Raw genomic sequence first — 8,968 nt, forward strand, 5'->3', positions numbered from 1 at the left:
ACAAAGTCCTTCCTCCTCCACAAGTCTGAGAGGTAAACCATCCCATGTTTCTCAAATTTATTTATGATTTCGTTCTTTATGCCTAAATCTTGGACCCATTTGGATCTAATCTTAGTATGTGGTGTTAAATGTGGGTCCATGCCTAGTTTCTGCCATACTACTTTCCAGTTTTCCGAGAAGTTTTTGTCAAATAATGAATTCTTATCCCAAAATTTGGGACCTTTGGGTTTGTCAAAGATTAGATTGCTATTTTTATTCACTATCTTGTCCTGTGAACCTAACCTATACCAAATGGTTTTGGTGACTGTTGCTTTATAATATAGCTTTAAATTAGGTACACTTAGACCACCTTCCTCTCACTTTTTTTTTCATTAGTTCCCTTGCAATTCTCCACCTTTTATTCTTCCATATGAATTTTGTTGTTATTTTCTCTAGATCATTAAAATAGTTTCTTGGGAGTCTGATTGGTATAGCACTAAATAAATAGATTAGTTTAGGGAGTATTGTCATCTTAATTATATTTGCTCGGCCTATCCAAGAGCACTGAATGTCTTTCCAATTATTTAAATCTGACTTTATTTTTGTGGCAAGTGTTTTGTAATTTTGCTCATATAATTCCTGACTCTCATTTGGTAGATATATTCCCAAATATTTTATACTATCGACCATTATTTTGAATGGAATTTCTCTTTGTATATCTTGCTGTTGGATTGTGTTGGTAATGTATAAAAATGCTGAGGATTTAGGTGGATTTATTTTGTATCTTGAAACTTTGCTAAAGTTCTGAATTTATTCTAATAGCTTTTTAGCAGAGTCTTTGGGGTTTTCTAAGTATACCATCATGTCACTTGCAAAGAGTGATAGTTTGATTTCCTCATTACCTATTCTAATTCCTTGAATCTCTTTCTAGATTCTTATTGCTGAGGCTAGACTTTCTAGTACTATATTGAATAGTAATGGTGATAGTGGGCAACCTTGTTTCACTCCTGATCTTACAGGGAAAGGTTCTAGTTTATCACCATTACATATGATGTTTACTGACGGTTTTAAATATATGCTCCTTATTATTTTAAGGAATAGCCCATTTATTCCTATACTCTCAAGCATTTTTAGTAGGAATGGATGTTGGATTTTATCAGATGCTTTTTCTGCATCTATTGAGATGATCATATGGTTTTTATTAATTTGATTATTAATATGGTGTGAATGTAAATTGTTAGCACAAATGTCTGTCTGCCCAGGTTGCATGTACCTTCGGAATCTAATGCTTATTGTGCAACAAGAAAATGGTATTTACACACATGTATTGTATCTAGGTTATATTGTAACACGTAAAATGTATGGGATTGCCTGTCATGGGGGGAGGGAGTAGAGGCAGGGGGGATAATTTGGAAAAATGAATACAAGGGATAATATTATAAAAAATATATATTTAAAAAAAAAAAAAAAAAAAAAAAAAAAAAAAGGACTTCCCTGAAGCTGAAGTCTCTCCTGGAACAACATCTTCCTTTCTTGGAAAGTAAATTGTTGCCTATCTGTCTGTGTGAATGCTTGGTGATTTCTTCTTGAAGGGAACTACAGACTACTATGTACTATGGGTTTGCATATGTATCTTCAGTGCCCACATGAATGCGTGGAAAAGAGCAGGTGCTATAATGTTTTCTTTGATAAAATGCTTTCTAACCAATTATGTCATGCCCCAATCCTCTCCATCCCCCAATACCCTAAAACACACACAGCATCACCACCAATTAAAAAAACAACACAATCCTCTAGTCATTTCTTAAATCATCAGAATGTCTTTCCCTGAGCAGGAGCAGGAGGACAAACTAAAACCACAACCACCAGGGATCACGGGGGTGGGGGGAGGGGTAAAGCACAATCTCTATACTTAGTCCTATCTCATTATCTATCCTATGAATCCTCCTCCTTTCAAGATTTCTCTCTTTTCAAAATAGTCCCATCACCTTTTCGGTCCTTTCCCACTTAAGGACTAGGCCAGCAGCTAGTAGCTAGCACCTAGAAGCTAACAAGTAGCACCGAATTAGAGAGCTTCTCAGAAGGAGAACCCCATCTCCCAGGAACAGCTCCACACACGGTTACTTCTGTTACACTCACTGCCGGCTTAGCCCAGATACTGAAGCAAGCCCCGGAACAAGGTTGGATACATTGTAACTCCAGCAGCTGCCTCTAACCATTTTGTGAACCGAACGCATGGAAAAGGTTAGATACACTATGCACCCTCTACAAACAGAAGGGGAGAGATTCGGGAGGGGCGGAGGGAGCAGGGAGGGAAGGAGGATGCAGTTTGGTGAGCAAAATTTAGCAGGAGAATAGTTAAATGCTGAGTAATTTCCCCTGCAGTGTAAACACAGAGCTCGGTGGATTCTGCCAACTGAACAGTATTTTTATCCTATTTAATAAACAACGATGACTAGCTGCGGGTGTTACAGGGTTCCGTAACAACTCTCTCTAGACTACGACAAAGAAGAGCTTTTTGACCTTTTATCCGGAGAGATTCCCAAAGGGCATCAACCCAGCACTTGCAGAGCCACTGAGCTTTGCCAGCCTCTTCGGCTCGACTTCCACTCAGCACACACAATTAGCACTCTTACACACACACACACACACACACACACACACTCTTAAGGGGCGATGAGGGTCGGGAGGAGATGCTGAGGACGAAAAAGAAGAACGTGAGGCCACAGTGGGAGTCCTCTGTGGCCACCAGATTCGCTAAAAAAAAGAGGGCTTCCAGGTAATATAAGAAAAGCCTCCATCTAATCCCTTCCGGCCCTCAATGATCCCCATTTCTCGTCTCTCTCTCCTAGCTACAATTTGCACCCAGCTCCCAGCTCCACCACCCTCAGAATGCAGACGCGCCCCCCCCCCCCCCCCCCCCCCGCTTCATGTCTCAAGTTCACGGTTAACTCCACACAGGTTGCATTCTTCCCCACAGGGCCTAAAACGGTCTCGGACGGTTTCGGCTGAAGTTTGCTCGCAGATTACTTCCAAAGAGAGCAAAAACCGCCGAGCCTCCAGGAAAGCCGGGAGGGAGGAGAAAAGGGGTTTGGAGAGGGAAGGGGAAGAAGAGCAGGTAGCGCCAGGTGTGTAAAGGAAGGTTTAGAAAACTGGAAAAGCACCCTCCCGGCTAAAAGCGTCTGCACCCAAGAAACGTGCGCACCCGAGACACACACACACACACACACACACACACACACACACACACACACACACACACACTCACACACACACAGAATGCAGTGTGTAGGCAACCACAGCTCCACCACCGCCTGCATCAGCACTGCCACCACTCACTTCTCCCATTCCTCCCTCCCTCCCTCCCTGTTCCCCGCCCAGAAGGACTCCCTACACCGGAGGGGAAACAAGAACCTCGTCCACCGCTCTCCCCCACCTCCCCCCCACACCAGTGCCCAGCAATGAATGAATGGGGCCTCTCCATCCATCCCCGCCAGCACACACTTACAGGCTACGTATGCAACAAAGGCGATGACCACTAGCAGCTTCATCCTCCTCGGGTTGATCGCAGTCAGCAGAAGTAACAGCGGCGCCTTGCTCACCATCCCTGGGAGCAGCGCGAGCCCAGGACCCTGCCGCGGGGCGCGGGGACCCGCCTGCTGCCCAATACGCGAAAAAACCTGGAAGGCTCATGTGAACTGATGCAAAGTAAAGAGAGCAGAATCAGATCATTGTACACAGTAATAGCAATGGTATATGGTAATCAGCTGTCAATGACAGCTCTTCTCACCAGTACGATGATCCAAGATAGAATTTTCATTATGGGTCCTTTGGAACTCTCTGCCTCCAGAGAGAGAACTGATGAGCTCTGAATGCGAATTGAAGCAGAATTTTTTTCCTGCCGGCCCCCTTTCCCCCACTCAGAAAAGGCTTATTAGGGTAGGAAACTACACTCTAAGTCAGCCTGCACCATGCTCGCGGCAGGGCGGCAGCGGCCCGAGTAAACTCCCTCTGCCTCCCAGCCTCGGAAGCTCCGCCCCTCGGCCCCAGAGGCTTCCTGCCCATAGACACCAATACACAGGCGCATTGTTAGCTCCTCCCTCTCCTTTACTTCCCTCTCCCGCCATTGCTAGCGGGCGCAGGAACTATCTCTTCCCCCCGCCCCTCCCGTCATCAAAGAATGTTGGGGGCGGGTTGGGTCCAACTTCAACTGGTGCACGCATGCGTAGAATAGCGTTTCTAGACCACGCCTTCTCATCTGTCTGGCTTTTATCTTTTTCACCATCCTGCGGGCTCTCTTTGGCAAGCTTAACTTTTGATTTATTTCGGGAAAAATGGTCCTCGATGAAACGAGGGAACTCCGTGCTTTTGAGCACTCATGCTTGTTTTTTTTATCTTTGCCTAGCCCCTTCTCTCTGCAATTAATTTATTTTTATCCCTAAAGCGCATTGAGAACGTCTCAGGAAAGTTTTTATTTTTCTATTTCATTTTCCTCTTGCTTTCTAGCATCAAAGCATCAAAATGATAAACCCGAGCCTGGCACTAAGGAATCTAATCCCCCCTTCAATAAAGGAAACCTTTGTCAGGGACACAGAACGTGATTTATATTTGTGGTGTTGTTGCATCTTCCGAACCGCCAAAATAAGAACTGATGCTCTGGCAAAAGAGGCAGTGGGTGCACAATCACAGCAGGAATTTCTCCAAGTACTTTTGTGGAGTCTCGAGCCTTCTTGAGTAGTGACCCCCCTGTTGCTGGAAAATGTTCAAGAAAAGTTGCTGGAATCATTCAAAACCTGTGTATATGAGTTCCCCTTAACCCTTTATCGATAGTATAAATACTGAAGATTTCAAGTCCACAGATAGGGGCTATGCCAAGGGACCTTTGAGAATGTCAAACTGTTCCTGAATAATGTCAATCCACCTTCTGCTAATTCATGTTTGCAACTCAAGCAATTCAACTTCTGTTCACTCCCAGTTAGAACTCAGACACTTATAATCACTCACTTACGGTAGTTGGAACGGGCAGAAATAAGCCCAGGGTTCTCAAACTATGGCACGAGGGCCAGATGCAGCCGTTGAGGACGTTTATGCGGTGCGCAGGCTATGGCAAATGGGCTGAGGGGCGGAGACAGAGTGGGAGCTTTTGTTTTTATAGTCTGGTCCTCCCAACAGTCTGAGGGACAGTGAATTGGCCCCTATTTAAAAAGTTTGAGGACCACAGTACATTCACTTCTGCTTCCCCTTGGCTTCTAGACTTGTGAAAGCTAGTTGCTCCATTCTCCAGGATATCTCTTCCTGGAAGTTCTGTTGCTCCAAACATTCACATAGAGGAGGGAGAGAAGGAGCATAACTAAGAGAAAGAGAAAGATAAAAGAAGGAAGTGATATGGAAGGTAAGAAAAGAAATTACTGACTTTCTTTTGTGCTTGGTAAACTACCTGAAGAAACTTCAAACATATTATCTGTAACATGACTTTTGAAGGACAACACTCATGGAAATAGGTTAGTAGAGAGAGAAAAGAATAAGCATTTATTAAAAGTTTATCATATGAATATTTTTGTTTTGTAATAACCAACAGGTTGATTTCAGAAAGGCCTGGAGAGACTTACATGAAGTGATGCTGAGTGAAATGAGCAGAACCAAGAGATCATTATACACTTCAACAGTGACACTGTATGATGATCAATTCTGATGGGCGTGACTCTCTTCAACAATGAGATGAACCAAATCAGTTCCAATAGAGCAGTAATGAACTGAACCAGCTACACCCAGTAAAAGAACTCTGGGAGATGACTATGAACCACTCACTACATAGAATTCCCAATCCCTCTATTTTTGTCCGCCTGCATTTTTTATTTCATTCACAGGCTAATTGTACACTATTTCAAAGTCTGATTCTTTTTGTACAGCAAAACAACTGTTTAGACATGTATACATATATTGTATTTAATTTATACTTTAACATATTGAACATGTATTAGTCAACCTGCCATCTGGGGGGGAGGGGAAGGAGGGAAAAAATTGGAATAAAAGGTTTGGCAATTGTCAATGCTGTAAAATTACCCAAGCATATTTCTGACAAATAAAAACTATTTTTAAAAAAAGTTTATCATATGTCAAGCATTGTGCTAATAGCTTTGCAAGCATTCATTTGATTTTTACAAGAACCTTTGGAAGTAGTTACTATTATCCCCATTTCATAGTTGAGTTAACTGAGACAGAGGTTAAGGGACTTATCCAAGGTCACAGCAATGTGTAAGGTGGGATTGGAACTCTGGTTTTCTATATGTCTCCTTGTGTTTTACTTTTTAAATTTTTTATTTGTGGTGAGAGAGATGAAAATGTATTGGTTATTGCAAAAACATTTTTCCTACGGGCAGCTAGGTAGCGCAGTGGATAGAGCACCAGCCTTGAATTCAGGAGGACCCTGAGTTCAAATTTGGTCTCAGACACTTAATACTTCCTAGCTGTGTAAACCTGGGCGAGTCACTTAACCCCAGCCTAAAAAAACAAACAAACATTTTTCCTTAAAACATTAAAAATATCTGATTAAAAAAAGACAAATATTGAATGCTTACAATCCTTTGTTATAAGATGAGAACAGAATTTGTTGTTGAGATAGATTTTTTAATTTGTGAATCTGGAATAAAGGTAAAATAAAAAATTAAAACAGATTTTGAGATTTTTCAGCACTGATTATAGGATGGAAAATGCTGTACAAAATTAGTGAATGTATTTTGAAGGCAATCATGTTTTGCATAAAATCAAGGGTGTAGTGTAGCTTGTTTCATTGTTAAGGTAATAACTCAAGAAATCAGGAAGATTTTCTGATTTGAAACATGAAAAGATCATCAGTTTGATCTTTGGCATCTGTTCTTCCTACAGAAAAATTTACAATGAGGGGAAAAACAAATGTCCTTGGAACCATTACTCAAGAAGCTATCAAATAGCCTGAAGATCTAAAATCATAGAATTTCAGATCTAGGAGAGACCGTGGAACCATTTAGTTTAACTAACTTAGTAAGTTTCCTCAGAACTAACACAACTTCCTCAAAAAAAAAAAAAAACCCTTTAAATTCTATAACCTTGAAGAAATTCTTCAAATATCTTTTAATTTTTTTTTTTTTAGTATAAGTGTCTGGAATTAAAATAATGTCATATGACATTATTTCATATTAAATATAGTTGTATAGGATTGTAGATTATGTTTGCCTATTTGATTTTTGGACACTTTAGACAGCTTTATACTGTGTAGCATACAGGCACATAATTTTAAGCCATCAATTAGCAAAAATATATCAAGCTCCTATCATATGCCAGGCACTAAGCGAGACAACTCTGATCTTAAGGAGTTTACATACATAGCTTCTATTTAAGAAGGTTAAAATTTCCAAAATGCACAATAGTGGATGTCTGAGGGAAATTTGAGAGTCTATGTATATGTAGGATTGGGAATGATTGATGGAGAATTGTTTTAAGAGGAAAGAGGTATGGTGTTCAAAAGAAGCAGATGAACAATATATCTTGAGAGATAGAGACATGTCGAATGCAGTTGGTATCCCTGCTTTGGTTTCTCTCCAGCACTAACATCCAGAAAGACTTGGAGAACTGAAGATTCAATGTGGTGCAGATGCAATATAGTGTGAGATAGTCTCCTATCCTCTTATTTCCAGGGACATCTAAAGGGAAGACTGCTCATCTCTTCTGCAGCTAAGCAGGAAGTCTACTTCTTGCCATCAGAAAATCACTGATTGCCCTAAATCCAAGAGCCTAGGTGCATCATCACTCTAGTGAAACAGAACTTCTTTTCTTCACTGTTCTTTGATTTCTGGTCCTAATTTTATTTTTTTTCACCATGGATTAGTGGTGGTGCAGTGCAGACAGTGAAGAAATTGGAATCAGTAAGATCCTTGACTTAGAATACTACCTCAATTACAAGTTGTGTGTTTATGGACCAATCATTTAATATCTCTCCCAGCCTCGATTTCCTCATCTGTAAAATAAAGATAATAACATCATCTACCTCAATATTGTTGTGAAAATCAAATGCATTAACACACGTAAAGTGCTTTTTTTTTATCTGAACTGATCACTTCTTTTTTTGAATTTTAAATCACATCTTTTTTATTTTTCTGAGAAGATCAGGTTATTTGGTAGTACAATAGTAATTGTTTTCTCAGCAGAACAGTTGAGAACCCTGATGGCATAATCTTTTTCTTCTTAGCCTCATATATGTTGTTTTGGATATTTTGCTTGAGAAGGGACTTGTACATTTTAATTCTAAATTTAGAATTTTTTAAAATGTGTTTTCCCTATAATGAGTATAGTTGTTAGTTTTTTTAATTGATAATTTTATTTCATTTTCTAGTTATATACTGGAATTATAATTGCTGGAAACACTCAGTAATTAGGCATAGACCAACATCTCACATGCTATGTCAAGGTAAGGTCAAAATGGGTTTATGATTTATATATGAGTGATATTATAAACAAATTAGGAAAACAATGAATAGTTTATCTGTCAGATTTTTGGAGAAGAGAATAATTTATGACCAAACAAGAATTAGGGAACATTATGAAATACAAAATAGATAATTTTGATTTCATTAAATTAAACAGGGTTTGCACAAACAAAACCTATGCAGCTAAGGTTAGAAGGGATGCAAAAGCTGGGAAACAATTTTTACAGCTAGTGTTTCTGATTAAGATCTCATTTCTAAAATATATCGAGAACTGAGTCAAATTTATAAGAATACAAGTCATTCCCCAACTGATAAATGATCAAAGGATATGATCAGACAATTTTAAGATAAAAAAATTAAAGGTATCTATAGACATAAGAAAAAAAATGCTCTAATTCATTATTGATTAGGGAAATACGAATTAAAACAACTCTGAGGTAGTACCTCATACCTCTCAGATTGACTAAAATGACAAGAAAAGATAATAATAAATGTTGTAGGAGGTGTGAGAAAACTGGACTCTCATG

This window comes from Sminthopsis crassicaudata, chromosome 3 (genome assembly GCF_048593235.1).
Source record: "Sminthopsis crassicaudata isolate SCR6 chromosome 3, ASM4859323v1, whole genome shotgun sequence".
Classification (NCBI taxonomy): domain Eukaryota; kingdom Metazoa; phylum Chordata; class Mammalia; order Dasyuromorphia; family Dasyuridae; genus Sminthopsis; species Sminthopsis crassicaudata.